Genomic DNA, 15,265 nt, shown 5'->3' on the forward strand with positions numbered 1-15,265 from the left:
TCCCCCCCATTTTCCCCTGGGGCCAAGGATCCAAGAACAGAGATCGCCTTCTCTTCTTCTCTGAAGATGGAGGGCATCCTCACACCCTCCTCAGCTCTCTCTGTTCATTCCTGAACTGGTAGTAGCTGAAGAAGGTCTCTTGGCTCACCAGTGCATCCCCCTAAAATGCAGTCTCTCTTGAAAGAAGGAGTGGTTCAGTCTATGGTTAACAAGACGAGTCCAGCCAAAAGCCACTTCATCATCTCCCCCTCAACCTTCTTCTCTGAACATCTGAGGTCCCAGGCTGTCTCTCTTTCCTTCAAATTGAGGAGGAGTAATATTTCATAAAGCCTTCATTTCACAGGAAAGGGTTAAAATTCCCAGACTCCCCGGATGGCTGAAATCTGGCCCAGGACTCTGTCTCCCATCTCCCACGCTGGGCATCTTCCCCCCCTCCCCCCCCCCCCCTTCTCCTCTGCTGGCAAACTTCCAGGTGTCTGCTGGCTCTCTATCTCTTTTCCCTCTAGCTTGGGGGCGGGGGGGAACAAGGACATCCCAGATGTTCTCCACCCTTCCGTCCGCAGGAGCTGGCCCAGCTTGGTTCCGATCCTTTACCCCCGGCCTACCTCTGCAGGCCGCATGGCTCCCCTCTCCCACCCAGCCTGGGCTTGGGGGGGAGGTCCGTACCTTGTGATAACTGGAACCAGAGAGAGCCAGTTCTCCTGGGAATTCCGCTTTTAACCCCTCTGTGTTCTCAGAGGCGTGTCCACCTTCAATTGGTCACCCCAAGTGTCAGTATCCAAATCTGACCCCTGACTGGATTGACCTATTCCTTCTGAAAAAATTCTTTTCCCGTGTCAAACCATGACATTTAGCCAGAAGAGCTAAAGAAACTTTTCATTAGGTTGGCCTCTACAACGCAATCTACATAATCTTGAGTTTGTGTGGATTTTTTTGGGTCCAGGTCTGACAAAATCAGATAAGGAGGCTAAGCATTTCTAGGAGAAACCGATAGGAGCAATTAGTTTCACACAGAAAAAAAAAAAAAAGGAAAAAAGAGAAACAATAGAAATGTTAGTTTTATACTAGGAATCAAGAAAAGGTTTTTTTTTTAATTTCTAGATCTTTTCTGTAATAATCTGATGCACAGAGGTGTTTTCCTGTCTTTGGAATTGTTCAGCTCACATTTTCCTTGTCTTTGCTGACATCTTGTAGCAATTAAGTAGGGAAGGTTCATAAGCTAAGTCCCAGCTGAAAAGTGAAGGAGCGTGGCACAAAGTGTTCCTCGTCTGGCTGTGTGAGGTGAGGTGGCTCTGGTTCATGCATCATCCCCATGCTTCTGAAGAGCTGGCAGGAGCAGATGCTTCTGAGCTCATCCCAGGTCTTTGACTGCCCACCTGACTTCAGCATTTGTCTCAGCCAAGCTCCTCCTTGAGACTGTGGAAAGGATTCCTCAGTACATAGAGGCAGGAAAAGTGCCACTTGTATGGCCAGGATTAAAGGATCAGAACTTATGGGAGTGGTTTTGAGCTATTGGGACTGAATTCACTGTCTGTTCCAAAATAATGGATAACACTGCAAATTAGGGTAATTCTCTCCGCGCTGAGAGGATATTTTAGCATCTTCCACAAGCAGTCTGATCTTTGAAGCCTGATGTTATGCATTCCAGCTTCTCATGATAGAGAAGAAAAAAGCCTGTAAGAAGGTCATGGAAGGGCTGAGTGTTGGATCTTTTTTTTTTTTGCTTAAAAGTGTTATTAAGAGTGGAGCCTTTTATTTCTGCCACTTAACTTGTACAAGACACCCAGAGATGGATATTAAGACATAGGTTATGGCCCAGGAACATCAGATTAAGCAAAGCAAACTCCTCAGTGAAAGAAGAGAGGGAGAGAATAGCTGGAGCAAGTACAGGTCAAAGTCAGCTATGTGGAAGAGAAGCACAAGGGCTGTAGGCTTTGAAGGCAAGTGGCACCTGCGTGTAACTTCTGCCTGCTTCTCTGAAGTGGGGCTGTAGGAGAGGATGCTGCATATTGAGACAATATTTCATGACAGCGAGTTTTGGGAAGCTGTCCAACCCTGTGACAAGCCAAATCGCAAGAACGCTGAGGGATGAATCTCCAAGTGTTGGAAATTATGTGGTTTGTCTACACAGAGAAATTGCAGAGGCTTTAAATATCCTGGAGTTAAAGCTCTGTGATCTCACTGTGAATGAAGATTGTGTTTGTATAAAGGTGTATGATACCAATACAGCCATTTCAATATGTGGTAGGGGGTGGGAAGAGAGAACACACTTCCAACTGAAATAGTTATGCCTGTAGAAGAAAACAGTGGCTTGGAACTACTTAAGCAGAATATGTTTATCATAACAACTAGCTCCAAAAGGCTGCATTATAGTCATTAGGAGATTAAATTTATATCCTAGACTAAGAATAGATTTGAGACTGTAATAAACTGGTTATGTCCTTTTACTGGCTTCTGCCACACCTGCTAGCTCTAAGGAGCTGGAGGAAACTGTCCTGAAGGAGGGATCATTTTCTTTTTTCTTCTAGTTCCTCAGCAGACACGGCTGTGGAATTCTTTATTGGCAACAATATATATCATAGCTTCTGTAATTCGCGTGGGAATGGATTTCAGGTTCAAAGTTACTTAGATAAACTTAGAATTTTTGCTAAAGTCCTCTAACTTCCCAAGAAAACATAAATGATTCTAGATTTTCTCAGATCTTCTGAGCCAAAACAACTTTTATGGGGCTTGATGGTTTGACTGTATAGAGGTGTATAGTACCTTTCTGTATGTACGTATCTGGACTTGGGCTTGAGCTCCACTACAGTGGAATATAAGTTGATAGTGGAGTATTGTGAGAACCCCTGGCCTGGTTCAGGGGTCTCGTGTGGTGGAGAAGTCTCTCCTCCAACCCGTGCTTCCAAAGAAAATCTCCGCAGCCTCTTGTTGTTTGGTCTCAAGGCAGTTTATTGCTCGTTATCTAAAAGATTGTCTTCGTGGGCTGCGGCTGTTTGGTCAGCAACCCAGGCAGAGACACACACACTCCTGACACCCTCACTGCCTGGTGTCTTCTTCTCTCTCCCCACCCAGGGCTGCTGCTATGTTTTATATGATACATTAAGTGATAAATGTTTACAGTTTTTCCCCAATACCTACTACCTATGTTACAAGGTGCTTTTCTACTCTAAACCAATCCATAAGTGCCAGCATCACCAAGAACATGGAGGCAAGGAAGAAGGAGGAAGAACAGGATCAGCCCACTTTCCTCCATCTTAGAACTTCTGACCCCCATGTACAAAGTAAAAACCCCCCTGTACAACACTAAAAAATTTTCCCCTCTATTTTGTAACTACTTCTACTATACTATCTAACCCTTTGTGACCGCTTTTTCCACCTTCAAAGTTGGTAACTCGTTCCATGGCTCAAACTCAAAATCACAGCTGTTTCCAGCTGCCTGCCAGGGTCTAAAATGCTTCTGACCAAGGCCTGGAATCTCCAAAAATGTCTGAGGGACATTTTGAGTTCCAACAGAATGTGAGTAGCAGCATATTCCTAGATTAGTCAGAATTTATTTAATTTGCCTAATTCAAAATAGAATTCAGAAAAACATTTTTCTAGGCAGCAATGAAAGCAATAGACTTCCTCATCGTCACCTGCACCCACTTCTAGGAGTGCAGGGGAGGATGTCTTCTACAAATAGATGTCACAGAGATGGCTGCCCTGGCAAAACAATAGTGTCCCAAAATAGTGTCTGCCAAGGACCTAGCAGAGGAGGGGCAAAAGATCGGGTAAGTAGACGGGGCAGAGCTCTCCAAATAGATAATTCAGCTGGCACAGGTATTCTGAAAGGGAAGCTTTGGCTGCCTGAATGCCAATTTCCCTGTCTGGTGAATAAGAGTTTCAGTGTTGCTTCCCCATTATGTCTCTTCACCTTTCATAGGACCTACAATTACATGAACTCACTAAATAGTCACTAAACTTTGTCTCCTTTAAACATATAATAATTTAGTAAAGTTGTAACCAGTCTACAGTAAGGCTACTAAATTTATCCAAATCTCTTTTCTAGCCCATGTAACTTAAAAACAATGTTATGTATTATTCTGAGTGCAAATAACTGTACGTTATTCTAGTTTTATATAGAATAACAAAAACCTGTATAGTTCAGTAACCTACATACAGGAAAAGGAATTCAGTTTAACTCTCCCACAGCAAATTGCTGTATTTGACTCCAGCAACCCTGCCTCAGTTTCTTCCCTATAATGAGACCATATGTGCTCCTTTCCAGGGCTTACATAGTTCTGAATGACAGACAAAAGCTAAAGGTTGAGAGCAGCTTTCTTTCTTGCACTAGGAAAATTGAAATCTACAAAGTAAGCAGCTTATCATCTGAAATATTTATGCATTCTTCCCTATAAAAGCACCTATCTTCTCTGCAAAAGTACAGTGAAGCAAAATTCATTTCTTGATGCTTAGAATAGCTATCAAGGACATCTTAATTGATTATTGTGAATTTCAATGTATTTTCTTCTTTAGTTCTCTTTACTGCATCTTTTTTCTTTAGGGAGCAGGTCACCTTCCTGGAGGAAACACAAAACCTCACCAAATGCAATGCTTACAAACAAGGTCAATTGCAGAAAATTACTTCCTGTGTCAAATATTTTGCATTCATATTGTCCACCAACTGAACCCTTCTTACTCAAGTTTATTTTGATATTGGATGAGTTTAGGATAATAAAAAAAGCAGAAGTACACAGATCAAAATCTTGCTTCATTACTTGGGCTACTTTGTGTCAGAGTGGATACCTGGACCCTATGGATAGAAAGGGAAGGAGGGTACAATAATCTAAGCATAGGTCGAGGTTTCAAAGACCTGTAAACAGTTCTGAGCTGTCAACGGATCTAAGTCTCTCCATCATCCATCTGTGAAACACTTTAAACAGCTGTAGCCTTTTTCTGTAAGAAGTCTTATGCAAATGAGTGCATCAGCAGAAAGAAAATGTCCGGGTATCATACAGCTGTGTCAGGCAGTAATACAAGCAATGTACTGAACAGTGCAGCGAAGAAAACATTTTCCCATTTGCTATGTTAAGCTATGAGTCTTAGAAATGGTGAAGTAGTGGGATTTTCCTCTTCCACTGATTTTCAGCATTTCAGCATTTTTGTAGCCTTCTGTAGTCCTTTCAGGTTCCTTTCCAAGCCAGAAGATAACTCACATGTGCCTTCTGTACTTCACACACCCGATACACAACATCAGGACATGTTGAAGAGGTGGTGAGAAAGTGTTGTGCAGAGAACAGGAAATTTCCCCTGATGTCTCTGTCTATGAGGAAACCCAGAGCACTAGAGTTTCTCATTTGAGCTATTATGAACTTGATGAAATTGCTAATATTCTCATCTTCTCTTCCCTGAAGCCTCTTTCTAGCCTTGGCTGAAATTGCAACAAATGCTTTCTTTGCTTGGAGGGAAAATAAAAAAGGAAGGTGAAAAGTAGGAAAATAAAATTATCTTTAAAATGTAGTTGGAGCTGATGCAGTAAATTCAGCTGCTCAGTTGTTGCTTTGCAGTTGTTTGTTGTTTCTGCCATCACCATTAATGTAGTTGAAAAGTTAACTACTGAAGTCTTTGAGTGCCTTTTGATTTATTCTTTCCTCTGTTTTATATCCAGTATATATTTTCATAAGTTGGGCTGTCATTACAGTGGAGGTGAAATTTCTGTCCTTTTTCTAGAGACTAATTGTATAAGAAAATAAAACCCCAAAATATTTATAGTATCATTTGCAGTGTATCTGAGTATACCTAGAGTCTAAAAATACTGATTTTAATTAGTGACCTATTCGGGGTGAGGCGAGAGCTCCATTTTTAGTTACAAGATACTTACTGGTGGAGGTGGAACTCCAGGACAGTTTCAGGGCAATAAATAGCACGGATTTTGGTAGCACATTTCCCAGCCCAGCAGAGGAGTGGGGAGGGTTCGTGACTATGCTGTTCAACCTCACAGCATGCTTGCACTGTAACTACAACGTGACTGAGACATCTTTAAAACGACAGTGTTCTATATTAAAGATCCCAGTGATGGCTAAGTGATTAAAACACAGAGGAGTAGCAGCTGCTAGACTGCTAGAACTGTAAGACTGCTAGAACTGCATGCTGTTATGGGGAAGCAATTATGCACTGAATACCTAAAGGTAGATATATTTGACGGAAAGAACTAGAACTGGGCTTGTAAAAAATAACTATGAGTTAATCAGTGATAGAATCAAGTTTTTCAAATAGTTGTATTAGAGAATTCTCCTTTGAGTTCTGCTTTTGTGCTCCCATTGGCTTTTGTGTGTATATTCCAAAAGTGAAAGGCAAGACAAAACTACTCCATCAAATTATTTGCCTGAATTATAGTCTGGCACATTCTGCTGTCTGCTTAGCCCTGGTGGGCAGGGTTCATATGGCTTTGAAAACTGAATTTAAGGTTATCTGATTCACAAAACCTCAATCTTAAATATTATATTAGGGAAGTCTGGGGGGGGTGGGGGGTGGAACTTTTATCTTACACAGTGTTATAAAATACTGATTGTAATTAAAAAGCAGTTGTGTCTTGTTAGTTCTATTGTTCTGAAATAGTAATGATGGAAGACCATAAGACCATTTCCTTGCCTGTATCTAGACACATGCAGATGTTACTGCAGGGTAGCTTGGGAAGAAGCTACCATTTGCTACCAGGAGTACCAGCCTGTCTGCATGCTCTGACCTTACAATAAGTTTCAGTCATCTTGCTCGCTTTTCGCTAAACTGAAGTCCCTTCAAGCTTTCATTTACTGCTGCATAAGAACATGTAATTGAGAAAATAGATACTATTAACTTATTCCTTTGTTTGAGCTATTCCATAGCTCTGCACTGACTCCAGAAGAGCAATATCTGGTTCTGAGAGCAAAGAGGATCAGACTGGGCTCTACAGGCTGTGGAATTTTCACTAGGGCCTGAAGGTGAGGGTTCAGTATCCACTAGTTCATGGAGCTGCCTTACACCCTTGTGAAAATACCGTGTGCTGTGCTTATCTCTGCATTCCTAGTTACTAACTTCAAATAGTTTAGGAACAGTCAAGTTATTGCTCCATGCTATGATTAATATGGTACACTGTTCATGTGCTATCATCTGGGACATCTGGGTCATTTAGGGACACAAACAGCTATCAGCAGTAGGTTATGATAGATGAAGGAATTGAGCAAACTCTGCTGAAGCCAGTGTGAGTTTTTCCCATTACTGATTTGAAGCTAGATAGAGATATTTTGGCATTAAATTTATGCTTACTTCTTAGTCAGTCTCCCTCTAGGAAAGCGTGGAAATAAAACATTGAAGGAGGGCTTAAGAGAAACTTGTTCAGCTGTGATCAGTGGTGCAGTAAAGACTGTGCTCTCAGGCATAAAAGCTGGTCTGCTCCAACTTCACCAACTCCATTTAAAGTGTGTGTACCTGTTACATTAAGGAAGATAGAATGTTTGGTGGTTTGTCCTTTTAGGTACTTTTTCTCCTCCAGCTGTTGTCAAATACAAGGAATTTTGTTGCACAGCCGCTGAATTTATGCTGTTGTATGCCTGCATTTATAAGGAGGAAAAGCCCAGTCTGAAATGAGCCTTGTTTCTCAATGCAGGAGCAGTGGCAGCAGGTGCTTGCTAAGAATACCTCTGGTAGAGAGAGGAAGAGCAAGTATGCCTGTACATATCACTTTGCACACTGACACTCTTCCCAAGGCAATTGAGGAAATAAGCCAGCTAAGGTTGAAAATAGAAGCTATTTGACAATCCTTTTGTCTAATTCTATGAAGATTTAACCACAACTGTGTATTTGTCATGCGATTCATTTTAAGAAACAGCTGTTCAAAGAAATCCTCTTATTTTTCTGCTGCCAGTCAGTATCAGTTTGCTGCCCTGGTGGTAAACATTCACCTCCACCCTGTATCTATGTTTTCAGCCAGTGGGAATTCACACCAAATTATCAGCACATCTTTATAACTGGGAATTTGCACTATCTGTGTTCAGATGTTCCTGCTGTTAGCTTGAAAATCTGGCTGTTTAGTGCCAGAAACATCTATGAATCTGGGATTCTCTTCCTGGTCCTGCTGCTGAATCCTGATCATTTTACTGTAGTTAGTGGAGATCTCATAAAAGATACACCAGCAGGACTGGTACAAATACTACTCTCAAAAGAAGTAGTTACTCAGGTGACCACAAGGAGCAGCTCAGGTGAATTTATTGTAGGTTAGAAAGTTCCCTTGAAGGTAAAATCTTTGAAGTAGTCACAGAATAGGTGTAGCAGTGATAACAATTTCTAACAATGTCTTCAAGCACTGACCATAATTAGACTCTGTGTCATGGTGCCTGACCTTGAATTCATACCTATACGTTGTAATGATGTGGTTTTATGTGGATAACTCTCCACCACGAACCAGAGAAGGATATTCATTTACACTGCACAGTCGTCTAATTAAGTTGTTGAAATTAAAATTAGTTTTGACCACAGCACTTTGGGCTGATTTTTAGTTATGTAGGAGCATGGAAGATGCCACTTGCATCTATCTATCTAATATCCACATATTAGAAGAGCTGGGAAGAGGAATGGATATGAGATGGTAATGTTTGCAGCTTGTTTAGGCTAGATAACTCTGGAAAGAGTGCAAAGTTTGACAGGGATATAGCCAAGTCTGGGGATGGGCAGCAGGTTGTGCAAGCATGTGGATGTATCAGTGAGTATTGGGGAGCTAGAGGCACATAGGATCTATTAATACATCTCATGTGAGTTAACTGCAGACACAGAGCCAAGGCACTTACTACCACTGACTGTCTAATGGTGCTTCATTAGCACCATGCTTTTGAAATAGGTTCTATGTATTATTACTGGACAAATTTATAAAATTTCTCATATTTTGCCCAGATATTGGCCTCTCACGGAAAAATACCACGTCCTGGATGATCTTGAGTGAACTAATCTGGCCCAAAAATTTTTAAAAGATAAAAAGTTTTGTAGTCCATTGCCATTCTTCTGAATCGTTCACATTATTAATTTCATCTCCTTATAATACCTCTTTTCAACAGGAAGCTATCAAATGGATTCCAAGAATGTGGTCATCCTGACCCAGCTCATTCAGAATCATTTGTCTCATAATAAAAATTATGGACAGAATACACCAGGTGTACAGAAGAAGATAAATAGTTCAGAAGTCTATGTGGAAGCACTGTAAGTAGATCTTTTCTCTCCAGTAATGTAATTTTATCTTGCTGTATCTAATTGCAGGTGGCTGCTGAATCTAATGATGAGATTGCTCTGTTTTCTGTCTTAACAATGTCTCTAAAACCTGAAGCAATGAGAAAAATCAAGATTATTTAAAATTATCTGGAGTGATTGATTCCACTGTAGCACAGAAGGATATTTTTCTTGAGCTTTCATAGAATTCAGTAGTTTGAAACTATATTTTCTTCTCTTATGGAAAAGTTCTAAAACCTCTTGTAAGGTGAGAAGATTCATGAATTGGTTTTAGTAGTCAATCACCAACACGTGAGACAGAGACTGAACTAACCAAGTATTCTCTTAGATACATTACCCCCAAGAGCCATTTTTGACACTTCTAAAATATAAAATGATGATGTGATGCTTCTGATTTGGTGATAATTTACTGATTGACCTGTGATTTGCATAAGAATTTCTGTTTGCAAAAACAGACACAGCTGGTTGCTCTGCACTGCTAAAGCACAGTGGTGGCCTCATACTCATGGTCAATGTGCCACCTAGAACACAACTTGGGAGTCTCCTTGCCACCTCTGACACTTGAACAAGAGCTAACCATTCAGCCACAGGTGTCTGTTCCATTCATACCTGTCCCCATCTTTTAAATTATTCAGCAGGTTTGATCCCTGCACTAGAGGGCAGTCAGAGGCAGCTGCACCAGCTGGCAGGTATGTCACACCCACCCCAGGAAAGGTGGGACAAGGCTGAGGACCTGCCTTTTAGTCCTTCAGTCCCTTAGTGTTCGCCTTTCACCAGGGCCGGGGATGAGCAGCACAGGCACTGCCACTTCCCTTCATGAACAAGAAACTGAGGTGCAGTGGCTGAAGGCCATGATTCCATAGGACAGGGCTTGGACAGCTCGCATTGGTTTCAGTAAACATTTAAGAGCTTGCAATTGTCTGGAAAATCTGTGTGAATAGGTTTAGATAGTTCCTTATGCCATCACTGAAGGCATCAAAGCATTTCTGTTTCTGGCAAAGCTTTGTGATATGCACAAGTCAAATTGACCTGCTCAACACCACCTTCATAAATGACTGTATTCATTTGTTTGGAAGGCCCTGCAACATCTTAAATCCTGTTTGAATTGTAAGCAAGAAAATAGGAGTATCCATTCCTTCACCTGCTTTCTCCCCAGGGCAGCTGAACATGCCTGGCTTCTGGCTGTAGGTTGGTATGGGGTGTGCCATGTGGCATGACAAGGACAAGGGATTTGGCAGACCCTTTTAGAGTGTGGGCTCCCATGAGACAGAGTTCACCAAATGTTTAGAAATGTAAGCCATCATGTGAGTGGGGAAGTGTGTGTAAGGAACAAAGCAAAAGTGAAACTGGAATTTGATGACAATAGGACTAGGATGCTGAGCATTGGATTTATTTAGGGAGAAATTAATTTTTCTCCCTCTTGGCTAGCACTGAATCATTCATGGCATTCTGAATTTGCCTCTTGAGGAGGAGGCATTGCCTGATGCCTTAGACAAGACACTAAACTCAGTGGTTGCTAGTGTGACCTGGCCTGGCAGACCCTGTCCGTGTTGGAGGGAGAACTCTGGCAACCACCTGCTTGGATATTTCTGCCCTTGTGTGCAGCCAGATTTACAGCACCACAAACATGAAGAAATTACACCCAAAAAGGAACTTCGCAGAAATACCATGCTGTTAAGTGAATAGCAGTTTTTTGTAAAGAGTAGTTGACTTTGCAGACTGACCCCAAATGGATTTTGGGTAAAAGCTGGATTTTTTTCCATCAAAAAGCTGGAAAAGGGCAGAGAACTAGAAGATGTCTTATTATCTCTGGTTGAGGGCAATACCACCAAGCCATCCTGGTCAATCGTCCTCCTCCTTTGGCCCTCACATGCACTGCTCAAGACTGTCTGCAGCCCACTAGGTGCCAAGCATGCCTTTCCACCACCTGCAGCAGGCAGCCTTTCCTTTGGGCCTGCTGCTGCTGCCCAGGGCAGCGCCAGCACAAACGGCAAACACAGATCCGAGCAGCACCAAGGCAAAGCCCCATGTGGAGGAGAGTGTGCACCCGGACCTGGTCCAAGCTGAGTAAGCCATCTTTCTTCCAGGAACCAGGAAGTATCTTCAGGGGATTTTTTTCCCTAATTCCTGATTATTCTATTTATAAAGGACTGGCAATTTGTAAACATCCTCAAAGTGCAAGGTGCACTCTGAGCTTTTGCTTTCTCAGGTTTCATGTCTGTTTACATTACAATAAGTCTAAACAAATAAAGGGCAATAGTAACATCTCCCTGCTTTGTTTTCTGGCTGGCATTTCCAGGCTGGTCTGGAGAAGCTGAACACAGGAAGGGATTCCCACTGTTGTCAAGGGCTCTAAATTAATATTCCAGAACCAGTCCTACATTTCTTTCATTTTGCATGCCCTAAACTTCCACCAGTTTCACTGGGTGCTGACACTTGGCCAATGGCAGCATCAGATCCCCCAGCAGGGATCTGTCTCCTGTGCTGAGGCTATGGGAGATTCATGTTTCATTTTCCTGTGCTGTGTGTAACCCTTTTCTGCAGCATAAAGACATAGGGAGTACAAAGCCTCACCATTCTGATTTCATAGTTATACAACACCTTTGCACTTTTCCCTTCTGTAGGGGACTGCATGTGATGCAGGGCAGTGAGGAGGAGAGCTAGGGCCTTGCAAAGTGCTTGTTCTGATCACTGAGACTTAGTAGCTCTTGTGGATGACGAAAATAATTTTAAAATAAACCCAAACCCGAGTCCTTCTTTAAAACATCAAGATCCTTTCCTTTTTCTCCTTCCCCTTTCATCCTTGTTTTTTTTTTTTCATTTGTCTCTTTCTCCTTTTTATGTCTCCTCTCCTATGAGCACCAACATTTCTTTTAACCTTCTCTTTCAATTTTTCAGACATCTCTGGCCTCAAACAGGAACTGATGTGCCAAAACCCCATGAGAGAGGTCTATTCTTACTGTATTTTTGGCCTATTTTTCTTGTGAGGAGAGATGGGTGCACTCTGAAGCTCAGAATGGTATCTAGGGTTTCAGATGTTTCCCCTGACCACTGTGCCACTTGTCCATCACTTGTCCAGAGCACATACTCTGTGAAAATTACCTATCTGCTTATAAGGGAAAAAGGAGTCACCACAGGAGTTAGCTGCTGTCAGTTTGGATAGTGGAAGGGTAAGAAAAGTTACTCTGTCTTCTCTTTTGTAGGGAAAACAGTGGGACAGCATATCATAAAATGGCCACTTGAAAGGCAGTAAAGGACAAAGGGACTGCATTCAGTCACATTTCAGGTTAGCTGGGTGCCAGGTTTTCTCTCATCCGAGGTACGTTAGTTGTTTCAAGCATTTTTCTTCATGGCAGTGATAGTAGACAAGGTTTATTAATAAGAAACTGGAAGACAGAGACATAAAGAGGACAATTGCTTCACAACACAAAGGTGGGGCTATTCCCAAGTAGAAAATGCTGGCGCATAAAGCTGGACCTTGACCACTTTTGCATGAGGCAGCAGGGTACAGAGTAGTACAGTTCCATAGCCTAGCGCTTGCTCTGGTGCTGACAAGGAGTCGTTGGGCAGTTGTGCCTTTTTCTGTAACTTTGTTGACCAGTTTAAGACCAGCCTGTTTGTGTCAGTGCAGGTTGAGGTTGAAGATATTGCTTGGGTTGTGAAAGAAATGGCAGACTAGAAACTCTGCAACACTCCCCAGCCCTCCATATCTTCTTTTTTTCCTGTATTATCCAGTACTGCCTCCCCTTTTTCTGTCACCTTGCACCAAAAATAACATAATATCAGATTGATTCCTGGCATATCATTTTGGGAGCACAGACATGGACTCTCTCAATGAAGTTTATATAACATGAAAAGTATCTTTGAAAAGATTAGACAGTTCTACAGTTCTCTAAAACACTTCATTGACCTGAATTAAGCCTTCCACATAAACCTCCTTAAAAGCTCTGTGAGTCAAATCCTGCCTCCTCAATGCTTTTTCCCGAAGGATTTGGTGGGCCTCTGACAGCGTGGTTAATTTGGAAGGCAAATACCATAGAGATGATGCACAAGCACAAAAGTCCATTATATTGCCTTCATGGTGCAGAATATATCCAGGCAAGGGCAGAAGGGATGGTGGAGCAACAAGCCCTATTGTGTTTCACTTAATTAAGAACCAATTCCATGGCAGCAGTTACGTTGATTTAGTAGTAATTTTACATAACAATTTACCAGACTAGCACTGAAATTCCAAACTAAGTCCTAAAACCTTTAATAATGACGCCTGGGTTTTAAAGGAAGATGTATTTTACCTTTTTTGCCTTTTTTGCTTTTGTTTCCCTTTGGAAAAATGCCGAACAGAAACCATGTGTGTTACTTGTACACAGCAGTACATAAAATGAGAAAAATTTTCAAGCAGTACATAAAATGAGAAAACTTTTCAGAAACTTTTATCTTCTTGTGTTAGAAGTGGATTCAGGCCTGTAAATAGATGCATTCTTTAGGGCATTAGCAGTTTGCTTCAATTTTAATCAACCACATGATGCTATCCCAATATCATTTAACCTGTAATCAGCTTTTGTCCAGAAACCCAAATATTAGCATTGCTAATAAGAACTCACTAAGGTGGCATGCAGGGGGGTTTTGTCCCCTGAATGCTGCCAAGCAGATAAGTTATAATATAGTCAGAGATTTGAAAGGCTGCAGTCTAAGTACTCTCCCTAGTTATAAAATGACTATTCTGGGAACTAACAATCCAGTTAGTACAATTACTTATTTCCAGTAACAGCAGGTCCAACCTGGTTCAAAGGTAAAATACCTGGTGAAGTGTAATGCCATAGTCTACAGGGAAGTTCCTCTCTGAGAACAACTATGATCACTTTGAAGCAAGTACATTAAAAATCCTTGAAGATTTGTACTGTACACAGTGTTGCTAGAAATGCTGTTTTGTTCAAATTCTAACATTATATTTAAGCAAAAAATTAATAGGCTTTTTTCTTCATGAATGGGTTGTGGCAATGTGTAGGGCAAAGCCAGCTGACACTGAACTCTAAAATGCCTGATTTAGCAGAGCTGAAGGGAAATCCAGGAAGAACATTGCTATGCATGGCAATCTGAAGTGTGCACATAAGCAAATGTTCTGGTACCATGGACATTCTAGATCTGAAATATACGTGCAGCCTCTAGATCAAAGGGTTCCTAAGTGTTTTATTATGCTGATCTATCTAATAATATTGGGTAAATTCCAAAGTACCAGTACCTGGTAAACATTCACTTACCCACCTCTGATATGGAGCAATTGCAGGACCCAATCATAGTTACTCTCTAACAGCATGCAACAAACTCATTTCAGTTTTGTGGCAGGAAGACTGGAAGCTCTTACTTACACACAAAATGACAGGAGAAAGTCTCGCAGTGAATACCCTTGCCATAGTTTTATGCGTATGTACCTCAGTGAATGTGAGGTTAAGACCAAGGTCCCGAGTCCTGCTTGGGTCTGGGGATTGCCCTGGGAGTTCTCATGGAGGGGAAGGTGGGGAGGGTGCATGAGCACTGGCTCAGCACAAAGAGACTGATAGCAACTGAGGTCTCCTTGAAGGTACACAGAGCAGATGAAGGGTGACTGAAGGAGAGAACTGGGGACACAGATCTTCACTGGTAGGTGGATGGGTTTGGGAAAGGGATGAAGGAGTGTGAGTGCATGCAAGGCCTCTTCACACGTGTTTGTCTGGTGTTGCACAGGTGCAAACAATAGTGGGGACTTCAGCACCTCTGCCGGCTTCCATGAGTTCCAGCTACTCTAAAATATCGGGCACTGAGTGTGTACAGAGTGCCAGTTGTTGTCAAGGCTGGGAAGTGGTGCTGGTGGTACCAAGTAGAGCTGGCCCAGAAATGGCACTTCTGGGTTAACCACTAGTGGCCAAATTAACACATAAAGTGGTGCAGCAAGTGGCTACAGGCTTGTCACAGAAGGTAATTGAGGAGCACCAGGAAGGACAACAGCTCAGGAAGGGACAGGGCAGCATGATCTTAAGAAGTGAAGTCAAATGGC

General features: G+C 42.0%; 1 long non-coding RNA gene across 1 annotated transcript in view; it reads left to right on the forward strand.

The window, feature by feature from the left end:
• The first annotated feature begins 5,907 nt into the window (after positions 1 to 5,907).
• Positions 5,908 to 15,265, forward strand: part of LOC115493737 (uncharacterized) — a 44,613-nt gene continuing 35,255 nt past the window's right edge. Inside the window, exons 1-2 of the long non-coding RNA XR_003958653.4 lie at positions 5,908 to 6,167; positions 9,066 to 9,207. This is a non-coding gene — a long non-coding RNA (uncharacterized lncRNA). The remainder of the gene's footprint in view (positions 6,168 to 9,065; positions 9,208 to 15,265) is intronic.

The sequence above is a fragment of the Taeniopygia guttata genome, chromosome 1, assembly GCF_048771995.1.
Source record: "Taeniopygia guttata chromosome 1, bTaeGut7.mat, whole genome shotgun sequence".
NCBI classification, from domain to species: Eukaryota; Metazoa; Chordata; class Aves; order Passeriformes; family Estrildidae; genus Taeniopygia; species Taeniopygia guttata.